This window comes from Pollicipes pollicipes, unplaced genomic scaffold (assembly GCF_011947565.3).
Source record: "Pollicipes pollicipes isolate AB1234 unplaced genomic scaffold, Ppol_2.1 Scaffold_7262;HRSCAF=8765_pilon_pilon_pilon, whole genome shotgun sequence".
In the NCBI taxonomy this organism is placed as follows: Eukaryota; Metazoa; Arthropoda; class Thecostraca; order Pollicipedomorpha; family Pollicipedidae; genus Pollicipes; species Pollicipes pollicipes.
Genome location: NW_023597055.1, coordinates 5910402 through 5927864, shown reverse-complemented (window position 1 = coordinate 5927864; position 17463 = coordinate 5910402). Strand labels below are relative to the sequence as shown.

At 45.8% G+C, this 17463-nt stretch overlaps 1 long non-coding RNA gene across 1 annotated transcript; it reads right to left on the bottom strand.

Annotated features, from left to right (window-relative positions):
* Positions 1 to 5530: 5530 nt before the first annotated feature.
* On the bottom strand, positions 5531 to 8128 carry LOC119113706 (uncharacterized). The gene is made up of 3 exons (XR_005095929.1): positions 8015 to 8128; positions 6628 to 6738; positions 5531 to 5876 (listed from the first exon to the last, which is right to left on the bottom strand). It is a non-coding gene; the product is annotated as an uncharacterized LOC119113706 (long non-coding RNA).
* Positions 8129 to 17463: the final 9335 nt, after the last annotated feature.

The window sequence follows — 17463 nt, the reverse complement described above, 5'->3', positions numbered from 1 at the left end:
AATTCTGCCGTTGCCTGGAATCGCGCGATCGGATGGTGGGGGTCAGAGCTCACACAACAAGCACTGCTTAAGGTGAGATCGTTTCCCACATATCCATAGATGTTGTTCCCAGGCATCCATAGGTAGAGGTGTCAAGCTTTTTACACAGATAATGAATCCTTGTCCACCGTGGCACCCTTACCAGCTCCTCTTTCCATAAGCGGTAGGCCATACAGCGTTCTTGAAATCCTTTCTTTCCAGTCACAGTGTTGCACAGTTCACAATATACACGTTAGTATAACATGCTTGGAACAGATAGTTGAAAGTTTTATGCGGTCCTACAAGGAACATTTGACTCTTCGCATAACTTGACTGCCACTGAGGGAACTGGCCACTAAAAGTCCTATGTTTAAGCTCCTCCGCCATGCTATTATGTATTCATTAACAATGATGTTTGGGAGCTTGAGTTAGACAGGTGTGACACTGTATATGACCTTTGAGAGTTGAAAACATGCACAGCTTTCTTTACATTGATTTGATATTCCTGGCGCATGGTAAATCCTTTGCACCTCCGAGGCAACGCTCCAGCCCTCTCCTCGTAGTAGATAAAGCACCCTGTCATCAGCAGAGACTAGTTCATTCGCTGTACATTTCACCACATAACAACCGATTGGTAACATCTGCAACTCACAAAGAGGCTAAACTATGTACACATTGAACAGCAGTGGTAAGACGTTACCCCCTTGACGCATACCATCATGTACAAAGAAAGGATCCGATACACTGCCTGACCACTTAACTTCTACCTTTGAATGGTTCCTTGCCACCCTAGAAAGACTCCTCTTGCTGGCTTCACTTTTGCAGTTTGTTTTGCAACAGTTTTCATCTTTGCGGATCAGGGACCGGGAATCGTTCGGAACCTTTCGGGAAAAATTTTCGGGGAGAAGGTCAATTTGACCCCTCCCACCCGAGCGCGTGTTAAGGGACTGATGTATTCAAGGATGTGGGCGTTGGTATAGGAACGACAAGAAAGGTCGTACATTTCTTCAAACTTTCCACTCTCTATGTGCCTGGCTCAAGTGTATTAAAAATCATCCGGCGACTTTGTGACCCAGTAAACCATACATACTGACGTGCTGAACTAGGGAAACAAATGGATGAAACAACAATGTAAGCACATTTCTCAACCCGGTAAACCACATTTGTGTTTGCCATCACGGCAGTGGCACAACACAATAACGTTTTTATTCCTATATTGGCGTCATACATTACCTTGTGCCTTTTATGCTATTGGCACCAATGGAACATAGGACGTTAAGAACAATACCTTTTTCGCCGGTGGAACAGTGTCAATGCTTTGCTATTTATTCATTGATTTATGTCTTGATTGTTTTCGGTAACCAGACTATTATTTGAGATGAAAATGGCTTTCTATAAAAAGCCCGCGATAGCTTTGGAAACGTAGCCATCGCATGTAGAAAGAGATAACACTCATGCTACGGCAGCCTTCCTTTGCAATTCACATGCTAAGTATGAACTTGAGCTACATAGAAAGTTGAACTACGTAGAAACTTGAACTACCGAGAACTACCGTGAGCCTGATGTTCCCGGTACTGTCTGCGTGCGCCAGTGTCGTCCAATAAAAAGGTTGCATCGTTTTGAAATGTTGACCACATAAGTTTGACTAAGAAACAAAACATGAATGTGCTGATAAAATCCTCTTGGACGAAACCTCCGCGCCGCTGCGTGCTGTTAAGATTAATGACAGGGGGTTCAATGACAAGGTTTCAATGGATCATCAGAGCATGGGCTTTGTAATGTTTTTCAACAGCATTACGCTCTCTTTAAGTATCTTGCAGACCTCAAAGCCACTTCATGGATTTGATTTCTGTGTTTGAAGGTGGACTTGCAACAGTTTATATATCGTTCACAGCACTGGCGCAAGGAGCCCTCCGTTCAGTACTGCGGCGCCCCCACTGACAGAATGCTCCCACAGCTACCTTATCGACCTTTTCCTTGTCATTTCTAATCATTCCTTCGCTGTCAAACAGCCTCGACCAATTCGGGGCGAACTTCACCAAGAAGAGCACCAGCAACTCACCCTCAATGGTCACCAGCACCAGACAAAACACGACAATCAGTCAGCAGACGCATGATTGGCGAGGGGCCGAACAGAATATGCTTAGGTTACCTTTGATCGCCCTATATAGCGGTGAACACGGATCAGGAAGCAGAGGGGAGTCGATCATTCCCGTCCCTCCAAAGATCAACGAGCTAAAATGTTCGATGACATTTGCATTGACGAGGTGAAATCCTTAACTGCAGCCCTTGTTTACGAGCGTGGTGGATTGGCATAGACGGAGCAACTGCTCAGTCATACCGGGCAGAATGTAGAGTACAGTGCCGGACTGGCACATCGGAGGCGTTCAGAATGTGTGTACAACGCAACCAGCTTGTTCCGATCCAATAAGCTGCGCTTTACCTCACGTTGAATAATAAAGTTTGAAGGCATTAAGGTTGCGATGGGCGAGTTTGGTAATTTCTTTTTCCGTGAATTTTTGGTGTCGCTTCCAGTGGAGCTGAGCTAGACAAAGAGCCGCATTTGTTGTGAACGATTCGGACGTTGAATACACATGTGAAACATGACGCAAATATGAGTTCGGTCGGGTTTAAACTAAACAAGATACGCTTGAAATAGAATGCTCTACATTGAAAATATTCAAGCAAGCGCTGGATATGATGACATAGCTCACTTATAACTGTTGATATGCTTCTTAAGTGGAAAAGACTGTTGTAGACAACATTATGCTCTGTGTAGTAAATATGCTCCTCAGTGCGTCATAGCTTGATTACGTGATTGCACCTTGCACAACATCGATTGGAAGCCAATTGACGGATGTCACATCTGGAAATCGCGCTCCCGAATGTCAGATATGAACGCCCCGTGAACAAGATTCGTTTGACTTTAACACACGCTCGTGGGGGGGGGGGGAAACTGACCCCTCCACCGAACATTTTTCTGGAATGATTTGCGAACGGCGCGGCGTAGTCGCGTCAAATTTTGCATAGCTGTAGAAAATTGAATAGCGGATCGTCGGGGATCAAACGTATAGATGTCCTTGCAAAGTCGCTGACCTATGGTGGGTCAAAGTAAGGCCATGGTTTCAGGGAAGGCATTTTCTAGGGAATCGTTCAACCTGATCCAACAACGTTAGAGTGTTAGACGAAGCCATACATCTCTAAGATGCTTTCTTAGCCAACACAGCTACTGAATGAACAAATCACACTGACCTAAGGTCAGGTATGAGGGTCAGACAAAAGTCAATCACAACATGTTTTATTACTCTAGCGTTTGCTGTATGGGGTAGTTCCTGGTGCTTATTTCGAAGTTATTGATAACTGGAACCGTATTATACATCTTCCATGTACTTCTGTAAGGTCTGGATATGTCAGTGACCTAGAATGACCCAAGTTAGCATTTTGTTTTTAGGAACATATGCCTGGCGCAATCTTTGTCGTTTATCCCAATGCAAAAGTTAAGGCGGTCTTGGATGATTTTGGTCACCATGATCTTTAAAATGTCAAACAAGGTCACTTACGTGAAATGGGCATGTGAGGTTTTGCTTAGAACAGTTATCTATATTCCAGGAGCCCTTTGGAGACTACCCTGGAATTTGACATTGCTTGACCCGATTTCACTCAAAGTTCATGACCTAGGAGCCTCAATATTTAATCTAAGTGAGTTCACGTATAGGTCAATACAGCCTGTGAGTTTTGTGTATTCTCTCTTAGTTCTTGGGATTTCACAGGGTCAAATTGACTCCCACCCGAGCGAAGGGTGTCCAACCGGTCACCCGTGCGCGTATTCATCACCGCATGGCTTATGGAATGACAGAATTTGAATGACGATATGGCTACGTCATGGATACCAAGATGACCTTGAAATACTCTGCCCGATGCAGCTTTCCCACTGTCGTGGGCGTATAGTTCAGAAACTAGAGAGGCTAATGTCTTAAAAAGGGCAGGATTGTGAGCAGTATCAAAAGGTCCTCAAGATAGCTAGTTCAGGTCAAAACAACAGTGTGGAACACTTCTGTTTGTTTTGAAATTGGATTCTATAGAGTGACATCCAGTAGACAGCTTTTACGTTAAATGCTCAGCGTTGTATACTTAGTTATGAATGATACATAAATTGCCGTATTATCCTATCAATGTATAGCCTGGAACAATATTTTAGCGTATCTTACCCCAGATTCAGCCTAGATTTCGCACCATTCATGCACTTTACGGACCAATATCTCCCCGAGGAAGTCAAAATTCTGGCCAGCTGCATCATCTCGACGAAACTCCTGTTGATGCAAAGGCAGCGATGCTTACAAATATGACCTACCTTGCCTAGAGTGGAGGTTGTACACGATAGGCAAAACGCTTTGTCCATGGGGCTGCCTGTGGGCTTTTTTATAGCAATTTATTAGACCGTCGACCGATGCTCGTTTTGATGGCTGCAGAAACCATATGGGCCATCTTTAGAACGGCGAAATCACGTAGGAAAACTATCTAAGAGAATGTTTCGCTTGTGTAACGGTGTTACAGCATGCGCAGGACGCGCTGCATATCAAATGAAAACACTAATAAACCCCAAGACAAACGATGGAAATGGAATGTGAAAATGATCATCACGCATCTTGTCAACAGGTAGGTTGGAATAGTTGGAAGATATGATGGCTATAGGGTGGTCCTTACGTTTTTCTTCGAAGTTGACTCATCTAGTGACCAACCCATGCTCATTAGTCTGGCTGAAGGAATCTGATGGAAAATCGATATTCAGGGAGCGAAAACCTCCCCGAAAGCCTTGATAATCGAACTTGTTACTTACCTAACGAGAAAAATATGCCTAGTTTTCTGTCAAATGGAAGCACCAGTGAACAAAATTGCACAGATGCAAAAAAAATGTCCAAATTTTCCAGGCAAAGTTAGAGACCATGAAAAACTCTAATCTTTAGGCTTTTCTACGATTTTCTTGAAGGTTGGCTCAAGGATCTGGAGGTTATGCTCAGAAGGCCAAGGTCCAGACCTGAGAGTTCGGGAAGCCGAGACACAGAATGTCGATGTTGAAATATTCGGCGCTAAGTTGGCTTACGTTCAGGTGTTCGAGGCCCTTTCGGCCGATACAATGTCAAAGGTCTGGTACAAGGTCAAAGTTCAGAGAGTTTGGATTAGAGAAATCAATACTCAGAATGTCACGGTTCAGGAGATCGAGGAGCTGGCGATCGCCTCAGAAAACGTCCATGTTCTGAGTGCTGGAATTTTCAATGTTTTCAATGTGAACGAATTACGTGTATCGAATTACATAACCTTAGGCGGAAAGGAGTCTGTGTGTGGACCTGTCGATCCATAGGACGCTGATATGGGCATTTTGTCAACCTGAAAATGACCTACTTTGTACCTGATGGCGTCGAGTACCCGTTTGTCAGATGACCAGGTGTCGTTCGCAATGCACGCCACAATACCCATGCTTTACGGACCGGCGCCGATGCATTTTGAGCTGGCACAACAGATGCTAACAAATAGTTGGTTCCGTAATTGTATTCAACGTAAAGCCCAACTACAAGCAGCTAAATGTCCGCTTCGCATAAACACCTGTTAATAATTACGTGCGACCTTGCTGTTACGCCACCAGCATAGCATGGGTCTTCTTTGTGCATGCAGTCACTTCACATCTGGTGTCAGTGCAGTCGTTACCTATCCCTTGACGACAGCGGCAGCCGGCAGCAAGTGGTGCAGCTAGCCTTTCTTGCAATGTTTTCCTTTGCAGAAGACGCAGCACCATCCTTTGTGACATTTGCCGTTTAGTGTGCTGCAGGTATTTGGGAAACTGCATTTTCTCCCGCATTCACCTGAAATTAGAGAACGGTCACTTGCAGGGATTTGTGGATGTTAAATCCTCTGCAGCACGCTGATGCAGCTTCGACGAACATAACGTCAGCCAATTTCAGTGCAAAAGCGTGCCATTTATGCCAACCATCCTATGAATAAAAAAAACGCTGCTAACATGAGCACATGCAATGCTCGAAATGCATATTCCATCTCTAAGAAACCTGGAGAGCGCATTTCGTGAGAGAAAGCCTGATGGGCGAGCGATCGGCGTGATGCATGACATGAGTTGATGAGTATCTCACAGTCAACCTCCACTTTAGCTGGGGTTTTGTGTAGCACAAGTCCACAGTAGTTCAGAAATGCACCACTTCTATAAATGGTCTTCGCTGAGAGCTACGGTCTAATTTGGGCCTTCAATGGGTCAGTGACCTTGCAAAGTACGCCTAAATCTTGCATAGCACAAGATCCAGCCTTTAAATGTTTACAGCTATGCAAAGTTTTGTGTGACCACGCCGCGCCGTTCGCAATCCATTTTGAAAAAAACAAACATCCGGGGCAACTTCACACACACACGAGCGTATGTTAGAACTAAATAGCACATCTCGTGAGGGGAGATCTTACATGTAGGCTATCGATGTGATGCATGACAACAGTTCATGAACATGTTACTAACGACCTCTAGTTTGAACTGAAGTTTCGTAGTTCATAGCGTCGCACATCACCATGGCGACAACGTTTGCTCAGCACCAGGCGACAACGACTGGAACGTACCGTATGTGTCGCCCGGAAGACAGCAGAGACGTTTGTGGGGCCTCCAACACCAGCGGCAGACATCCCTGTTCCATTTTCCACACGCCTTGCCGAATTTGCGACACCTTCCACCTGCAATGCACCGGTTGGTTAGCTCCGTTTACGGTTGAAGCCTGCCACACTTTTGACGTGCTAGAACTCAAGGAGTCAATTAGCACGATACAACGCCTGTGTGCACGACGGTCTGGAGTGCTGACAATTGAGGTACAGATCTGGCATATGGCTAGCGGCCTAATGCGCTGCTGAAGGAACCCAAAGGGCTCTTTACGATCTCAATAAAAAAGGCTCGATCAAAGCTTTGACACCAATCAGACAGACAATCGTGACTGCCCACAAGGAATACATGATTCTCCTGGGCTGGTTGAGGTGTGATTGCCCCCCGAATACCTCACGAACACATCCCCGCGGGGGACTGAATGGGATCACTTTACCTTTTTGCATTTTTCCTTATGTCTAAATTAGACACGCCCGGTTTAACAAGATTAATAATCCGGTTGATTTCGCACCACCCTGTTGGTGCACATCCCGGTGGTGCTGGTACAAGACATTTTGGGATGGTCAGTCGACCAGAACGATTCTGCTCAATATAGCAGCTGCTACTACGAGTACTAGCTTCAGACGGGGTATTTTATCAGCTGGATAGTTTGCCTAGATGCATAGTCAGATCACAGTGCGCGATACTGTTTGCTACAAAATAGTCCTATCATTAGCACACCAGCTTTACCATGGTAAAAAAGAAAAGTGGACGTAGAAACGTGAGGAAGTGAGACATAAAGCTGACAGTTTTTCTTGTGCAGACGTCTGCACCATAGGTCTCACAGAACATATGAAGGCGGGGTAGAAGGCCCATCAGCTATTTTTGGGGACATGCTGTCTCTGTCGCTCCCACCTACCAGTGGTATCTGCTTTGGCAACCACGGAAGTTCGGTGATAAAGGTGGAAATCGGCAGTGCAGTATGATGGAATGACTTACAATAAATTATTCACATCCGATATATGCCACACACAAATATCTCTACTTGGCTGCCCGAAGTACAACCATAATCATTACATAGGGTCCATCCCCATTGTTCACCACAGCGTGACTTTGAAATCTTCTTTAATGGTCACACACTTCCTAAAGTCCCTGAGGGTTTTCATTTTTGCAACGGATTTTGCGACAGTTTTTAACCTTTACAGAACGAGGACCAAGAACTCTCCGTATGGTGCTAAACGCCCCGGCTAACACAGAATACTTTCATGGTCTCTTTATGGAGCTTTTTATTGTCATATCTGTCATATACTTCCATTGCCCAATAGCCGCGACCAACACAAGAGGACATTGCCAAGAAAAACACCAGTAACTCACCTTCAGTGGTCACCAACACCACACAAAGCACGACAATCAATGGCAGCAGTCGCATTGTTGGTGAGAGACGACTCAAAAGGATATGCCCATGCTGCCTTTGGTCGCTTTTTATACTGGCAAAAACGAACCATGAGGCGGAGGGGGCGTCAATCATCCCGTCCCCTCTAAAGGTCAGCGAACTGGCCTGTGATGTACGGCGACATTTACAAGAACAAGGTGATATCATCAACCGCAACCCTCGTTTACGAACGTGCCAATGGTGCACGGAGTAGTGCTTAGTCACACAGGGAAGGGCGTAGAGGACAATGCCGACATGGCCCATGCAACGCATTCGGGATGTATGTACATGGAACGTACTGACCGATTGTGATAAAGCGTTGCGTTACTCACCTCGTTGAATTAGGATGTTGCACGGTGTTAATAGTCGAGTTGCCATTCTTACACTTCTTTTATGAGACCTTGTAATGTCGACTTCCGCGAACGTTTTTCACGGAAATATGTCCTATATAGCTTGGAGACCCAAATTAGCGTACGCGCTACTTGTTTTACCGAACATATCGCAGAATTCAAGATGGCGGCCGCCACCATCCTGAACGTGTGTCCGGTTTCAAAATTGTTTTCTCTATGGATACGAGTGTTGTTCAACACGATTTTTGAGATATTTCCTGCTGCAGGGAGTCCATTTCTGCTATTATTTGTCACAAATGGGCTCGAATTCAAGGCCAAGTCGAGGGTCAAAGGTCAAAGATGATCACGAGAAACGGCAATCACCTCTATTGATTGATACACGTGCTGTGTCTTTATGTCCTCATTGTAAGGATGCCACTCACAGAAGCGGCATGTGTTCTATACGGCAGCCATATTAACATACGCTTCACACATGACGCATGCACTATAGAATACGTTTTTTCACCTGGTTGTGTACGTGCAGCCGAGTTATCATCTTCATGCTTCTTATATGACACTGCAATGTCAACTACCGCGATCTTCAAACGAAAATCTGCAGCCGCAACAAGCAAAGTGCATGCCGCTGGCGCACAGGCTGCTGCAAGTGTTAAGGAGAGATCGCATGCCATGAAACATATCGTCACTTCCAGAGCCGTTGTTTATAGTAATTTGTGTTACTGACCATTTGTTCATGTCACTTGATGTGAGCAGGAAAAAAGTGACGTAAGCAGGTTCAAATCATTGTTTGTTTGTTCCGCAGCCTAAGCCCTGTACAACTAAGGCGATACAATCAATTCTTGGCGCTGAATTCATTCCTCACAGGATTACTTTAGATGCTAGAGCAGTCATGGTCTTTAATGTAACTCGGCCCTCCTCAGAGTTTATCTGTCAATCCTGCCGTGACGTCATCACGGGGCGCCGAGCGAACCGAAAGCATTGCAAACCCATAGGAAGGGTGTTTTTCAGAGGCAGCTTTTGGGCAGTTTGAAAAGATACAGACGGCTAAAGCGCTTTCAGCATCCGGTAAATCGTGTCTTCTGTCGTACACCAAGCGTGCTCTGGCTCTTGTACACCAAGTTCAGTGCCGTAGCTTTGAATTGCACGGCATTTTGCATAGGCGTTGCGACATTAACCTAGGTGGCGCTACCTGTATCAATACTTACTTTACAGATGACGCTAGTGTTCTTCGCGGACATATGATACCCATCCAGTTTTTCAAAAGTTACATTTTGCTTCTTAAAGCGTTCTGCGCGTTGGAATGCAAGCCGTGCTTGCCGGGTTTGAGATGCCTTAATGTCTTGTAGGCAAATGTATTTCCACTATGTTGTGTGGCCACTGAGGCATATTCTGGACCCATTTCTCTGACTTCCTAGTGTAGATGTCATCTAATATTCTACCACTGTATTGGACAGCTACATTGCTGAACCAGCTAAGATTGACGTTAACTTGAAAATTTGACAGCTTTCTGGGCACGAGTGGCGCTTTTGACGTTTGAAATTGGCTGAGTATTGAAGGCGTGATATGGACATGGGACATTTTGAGCTCACCATCAATATTAGTGGACATGTTCGTGCATGAATACCTCCACCGCTCAAAACGATAATCCTACCCATGTATCAGATCAAGTCCATATGCAGAAAGATTACAACACCGTGCAAACTAATAATTCTAGTGCATATGTTCCGCATATATAGAATACCAATGTGATACAGAGATGAAACACAATGCCAGATAATGATATCGTTGCAAAATGCCGCACGCGGAGGAAGCAGCTACCAAAAGGGTCGTAGCAGTGTACAAGCAAGACGTCATGTATGCTGTCCACATCGAGACACAGATAGATGCGTAGCTTTAGCGTAGCTTTTGCACGTAGCTTTTGCGTCCAGGCCAACAGATAACAGCACGATGTCATGATGTCATGATGTCATGATGTCATGATGTCATGATGTCATGATGTAGTCAGAAAGGCATCATCTACCCTCTACGCAACAGAATCACACGTCCCACAAACGCGCTCACCAGTCCCAGGAAGCGTGCCGGGATGTGGAACCCAATCAACCCCCTCCCCCCCCTTCAGCCTCCATCCAGAACAGTGAGAACCTAGGCCGATCGACCGGAAACTGACACTGCTGGCCAAATGGGTATACATTAATAATTCAGTGGCGGCGCTTATTTTAAGGCACTACGATGCCAGCTAACTAAATTTTGGAGCCCACTAGAGCACCTTTCAAAATAATTTCATTTCCAGATGGTGATAAAACGCCGCTTCTTACTCGATACATTTCAGATGGATGTTATGGCCTGCACTCATCCAGACATTACCGCCGTTATATGCGCTGTGTTTTTCGTGATATAATGCATATTCATGGAAATAGTTTAGTAGCATTTTTATTTTATCCACCCCATGCAAAACATGGCATGGCGTCGCGCCGAGAACTTAGGCTCTTTAACATATCTGACCCAGCCTATGCCAAGTTTTGGGACACCTGTCAAACTAGCAGCAGTTTTATATCAAGCTGTACATAGATATTCAGGACTTTCACAATCTGCCTAGAAATCGGTGGACTAATAACGTTAAGTCTACGCGTTTCAAAACCTGAACAGGTAAGGTGGGCACGCGCAACTGCGCAAAATATTTCAGGTTTAGGTTTTAGGTCAATTAGAGCAGACCGTTGCGATGGAGCTTACAAAGTGAACCCGCAAACCAGTGCCTAAGTCTTTTAAAGCGCTAAGTTTGAGCATATTATATTGTGCAATTATATATATTATATTGTGACACCACTTTTGACAGATTTTCCATGACAGGGAGTCTATTTCTGCACTTTGTTTTCACGAATGGGTCAAATTCATGGCCAAGTTGCCGGTCAAAGGTCAAAGGTTGCTAAATCTCAAATGTTATTTGTGATGCACAAATTTTTAACTTCGCAGCTCCCTGCATCATTCGATTTAATTTACAATCTCTACGAATCCAATGACATGGATATGAGGCGAGCAAAACATTTAGAACAACCTTTCTCTTATCGTAGTCATAGACTATTTACAGCATTCTGCCTTGGCCCTAAGCTGTGGAACGACATTATGGTTTCATATTTTCCAAGAATAGCTTATATCCCTGTATCGAAGACCATCGTTAAGAACATCATCCGCAAGCATTTCGTGAACACATATTAACGTAACAAACGTAGTTGAAGACATTGCCATCCTTGTGCTGTACATATCCAACGCACTACATGTTTGACCTCCTTCATGTTTCATAATCAATTTCTGATATACAGTCATGCACATATACCCAAATTCATGGCGCTGGCTCCGGGAGTTCTCCCAGCAACAAGCTCTGCTTAGCTGGGTGGACTCCCTGGAAATCCAGCCCAAAACCCAGCACAAAAATGACCAGGTAATTGCCCCCTCCGACTTGTGACTGTATAACCCTTACTAACACGGGGAATTGAGTGGTTGTAGATTATTGGGCGGTTGTAGCGGGCTGTCATTAGCTGATTTTGGCTAATGACTACTTTAAGCCTTTTCATCTATGATTTTTCCCTACCTCTCACATAACACAATTCCCTCGGGTCTGCTCCACCTCCTCGCCTGTTTTTTTTAAAGTTTGTTTCATCTTCCTAGCTGGGAGTGCCGCGACTTGATTTTATGTTTTCTGGTGTTAACGTACGGTTTACTGCGTCGCTGGGATTGAGGGAGGGCACTCCTGATTGCCTGTTCTTGGGTAACGGCCTAGAAAAAAAAGAAAAAAAAAGATGATTACGAATGACGAAAATAATCTCGATTGATCGATACATGTCGTGCAGTGTCCTCTTGCACTCACTGTAGGTGTGCCACTCACGGAGGCAGCACGTGTTATATACCGTAGTCATATAAACATGTGCTACATACACGACGCATGCGCTGTAGAAAACGTTTCCACCTGACCGCGCACGTGTGGAATAGTTGTCATCCTCGTACTTTTTATATGAGACCCTGCAATGTCAGCTGCCACGAAAGAGTAACGGAAATCTTCTATGTAACCAGTTCAATGTAGTCAGGAGGCCAAATTTCCTTGTCTTGCTGCTGGCGCATCTTTGCACATTTCTCAGAATTCAGAATGCTAATCCAGTCTCGAACTTTTATGTTGCTGACCTAGACGGTCGTGTGAGACCGTTGTAGAGAGAACTTCGATGGCAGGGAGCCCATTTCTGCTGTTATTTTTTATGCATGACGTCAACATGAGAGTCAAATCGAAAATGAAACGTTGAACTTGATTTATATCACTAAAATCACTTCCATTGAGCGATGCCTGTGTTTTCTGTCCTCTCGTATTCGTTGTAAGAGTACAACTCACAGCAGATGCATGTCTTATAAATAGTAAAAATATAGAAGGATGCGCGAAACGCACGACGTATGTTTTGAGAATACCATAAGGCTTTGGTATATCAGGTATATAAAGGTACACAAGTACCAACGGATGTACTATAGTTTCCGTTCAGAAACTCGTTGCTGCAATGTGACACGCTACGAGCGACACGCTATGACACTCAGAAACTCGTCGCCGGAATGTGACACACTATGAGTGACACGTTATGACACTCCGAAACCCGTCGCCGCATTGTGGCACGCTATAAGTGACACGCTGTGATACTCAGAAACTCGTCGCCGCAATGTGACACACTATGAGTGACACGCTATCACACTCAGAAACGTGTCGCCGCAATGTGACACGCTATGAATGACACGCTATGACACTCAGAAACTTGCCCACGCAATGCGACACGCCACGAGTGACACGCTGTGACACTCAGAAACTCGTCGCTGCGATGCGACACACTATGAATGACACGCATCTGTTCAAGTATGTGATTCCTTCGCTCACGAATCACCCTACTGTAGCTTTATATCCAGGAGAAAAAAGATTAAACAAATTAGCAAATTATGCAATTGACAAGGAATGAACAAACTAATAAAAAAACAAAAAAAAACAAATTATGCTATTGTAACTTAATTTCGAGGAGAACATACGATGACGCAAGGAAATATTGGTAGGCTCATAATGCGATTCCACAAAAGCTGTCAAAACCCAATTAAAGGGATTTTGACTTGAAACGAGACTGTCTACTGCAAAGCCGTAGATAAACCTTGTACAAACACCGCCAATGGGGAACCTCGGGGGCTAAAGTGGCAGCGATTACGCATCTGCATCCTGCTGATGTTCAATGTCACGACCCCTGTTACGATCGTTTCTGTGACGTTTCCGTGCACCGCATCTCTACCAAGAACCCTGCCCATGTCCTCCCGGTCGAGTGCTCTCAGGATGACTCCATGTAGTCGCTCAGCTCCCGGTGTGGCTTGTTGCCATTAAGTAGCCACGCAGCTGCACGGCGATGATGACGTGGTATGCCCTCAGGCCGTTGGTCCAGGCCTTCCGGTTGTGCTGCTGGTGATGCCGCCACCAAACGCTGCGCTCATGGCTACGTTCACGAAAGCTCTCCTCATCAGTGTCCTTACACAGCCCCGTTCACGACAGTTCCTCTCATCAGTTTCCTTACACATCTCCGTTCACGACAGATCCCCTCATCAGTGTTCTTACACAGCCCCGTTCACCACAGGTCCCCTCATCAGTGTTCTTACACAGCCCTGTTCACGACAGATCCCCTCATCAGTGTCCGTACACAGCCCCACTTACGACAGGTCTCCTCATCAGTGTCCTTACTAAGCCCCGTTCACGACAGGTCCCCTCATCAGTGTCCTTACACAGCCCCATTCACGACAGGTCCCCTCATCAGTGTCCTTACACAGCCCTGTTCACGGCAGGTCCCCTCATCAGTGTCCTTACACAGGGCCGTTCACGACAGATCCCCCCATGAGTGGCCTTACACAGCCCCGTTCACGACAGGTCCCGTCATCAATGTCCTTACACAGCCCCGTTCACGACAGGTCCCCTCATCAGTGTCCTTACACAGCCCCGTTCACGACAGGTCCCCTCATTAGTGTCCTTACACAGCCCAGGACACTCACGGGGGTGTGCATCATATCCGTGTGAAGTATGCCCATGCAGCATGAGTGTGCGTCATGCCCGCGTGATTGACGTATGAAATTGGTCCGACGCTATGCGACGTTGGACTAGACTAGGCACGTAGTATGATCCCGAAAGCATTAAGAGTCCAGTGTACGCTATGTGTGATCACTTCCATAATCGGCATTTTTAGGAAGTTATGTTACTGACCATTTATTCACGTCATTTGAGGTAATTTGAAAAAGTGATTTAAACAGGTTCAAAGTGGTGAGGAAGACATCTGATTTCGCAGTCTCGCTCTCGCGATCATTGCTCTCGCTCCCGCGTAGCCGATCTAGACGGCGACACCATTTTGTTTGGGTGATTCGGACTCTAAATCTGCATCTGTGGTTCGGCACAACTGTGAGCTCTGTCCGGTTCAACTAAACAAGATATGGTGTGATTCCGAAATTCGTTTTTATAGAATGGCAGTCGGAGGACGGCTCTTACGTTAAATACTCCGCTATTGGCTAATGCTTATGAATGGAATGCAGTTATTTAATGGTAGCATGTATTTTGTGCAGTGCCCTACATATGTATGCGCCATCAGAACAGGTATTTTTATCACAGGTATCACTATAAAGGTTGCTGCTGGGATTGTTTGAGCTCAGAATGCTTGCTGTGCCCCGGAAGATGTGTGATGGAGATCTGACCTTTAGAGACCGGAGAGTGTGTAGCTGGGTCTTCCGGTCCTGGCGCAGACATTCCCATTTGAGATGCAAACTATGCAAATCTGGATACCACCGCCAAGAAGAACCAACTTCCTAATGGCCTATTCTTGATAGCATCTCGTTTCGCACTTGTTGCTGGAAGACTTCTGCAGTATGGCGTTCTGCGCGATACCGTGCTTCCACGGTCCCCTTTTGCGAGGCATGGCCTCGATGCCTCAATCTAGTGCAACACATGTAAATATGTACACGACGCCGTATTTGCATTTCATGCAACGCTCTTTCACAAGAAGCTGACTGTGCGGTTCACTTAAACAGGTGCAAAGAATCGCATATGGCCTTGTTAAATTGCCATCAACATAACATTTGAATTGCACGTGCATGCAGTGACAGATCATCGTACGCATGGATCAATAGATCATTATAGTTTTATCTATCCCTTCACGTCATTGGCAGCCGGTAGTCACCGGTACAGCTTACCCGTCTATCAATGGCTTCGAAATCGAGTCGGTGTACCGTCTGCATTTCTAGTTTGAATTAGTGCTCGATTCTCGTTTGTTGAGTCACTTAGTTTGCTATCATCTTGAGGTCTAATTTAGTGTCAGTCAATTCGTGCTATTTTCGTATTCATTTTGTATTGCTAATTTTAGTCTCTGTTCTGTCTGTTTCCGCTGTGTTTAGTTCTAGGTCTAGTCTGTCCATTTCCGAGGTTTCGTTGTTGCCCTGTCATCGTCCACGAGGAGTTGAGGCGCGGGTGTTGGCGATGGGCGGTCATGAAATATAGTGGAACTGAAACATCGGTGTCTTCAACGTGGCGGCTGTGTACAGAAAGTACAGAGGGCAGCACCATCCTTTGTTACATCTTCCTCCTAATGTGCGGCATTGATATGGGTAGTGACATTTTGCTTCGGGGCCAACTTCGTGGCCAACTTCAGCCGCACCCGAGCGCGTGTTATGCCGCATAGCACATCTCGTTAGGGAAGACCTTACATTGTGAGCTATCGATGCGATGCATGACAACAGTTCATGAACATGTCACCAACAACCCTTAATCTGAACTGAAGTTTCGTACTCCATAGCGTCACAACTACATCACCACGGCGACACGTTTGCTCTGCACCAGGCGGCAACGGCTGGAACGTACCGAAGGTGTCGCCCAAACGACAGCAGAGACGCTTGTGAGGTTTCCGGCACCAGCGGCAGACATCCCTGTTCCATCTTCCGCACGCCTGGCCGAATTTGTAAAATTTTTGACCTGTAGTTCATGAGTTGGTTACTTCCCCATACGACTGAAACCTTCCAGAACTTAAGCGTCCTAGAACTCATGGAGTCACTCAGTACGATACAACTTCTGTTTGCGTGGCGGTCTGAAATGCTGACAATAATGACGCAGATTTGGCATATGAGTATACATTAGTGGTAAAATAACCTTTTGGTTCTCTGGAGCAAAGATTTGACACCATATGATCGTGACTGCTCACAGGGGCGTGATTCTCCTGGGTGCGTTGGGGGGCGAATACCGCCTCGATACCTGATGCACACGCCCGTTGGGGGTCTGAAAGGGATCATCTTGCCTTTTTCACCTTTCAAGGATATGTAGATCAGAGACGTCTGGTTTAATGGCAATAATGATATTAATAATCCAGTTTTTTCCACCATCAGGCTGGTACATGTCTATGCACTTACAGAACAAAAACGCGGCACACTCACAAACATAAAGCAAGACAGAAGGCAACGCAGTCAGTACTTGCCTGAAAGGTCGGAGGACATTATTCTGGGTCATGACCTACTTGGTGCATTTGGTGGCGATCACGGCCAAACCGACCCAGGTGGGCGAAAAGATGTTCCGAACATGTGACCTGCTGACTGCCGGGAGGTTCGATGCCATAAAATTTTATGCATGTCTCACATGCGCACATGTCCTGGCAATGACCCCACTAACTCTTCTTTGCTTACGTGCAGTGCCTCAATAGCGCTGTTCTCAATGGACACGAGTCTTTGGTTGAACTCCAGCTACTAGATAGGTACTAACATGGGACAAGACTTTCCCGTCCCGTTGGTTCAGTAGGTTAGAGCTCTTGCCTTCCGATTCTGCCACCCATGCCAGGATGCGCTCGAGTCGTTTTGAGCGCTCGCTATTTGCGCTTGTCAGGTATTGCCTGCGGCCGGTGGCAGCGGCCGCGGTAAAGGTGAGGTGACGTCAGAGGGCGAGACGGACCGTGCCGAGCATTGCGGCACGTTAAACTTATGCCATGAAATTCTGCCGTTGCCTGGAATCGCGCGATCGGATGGCA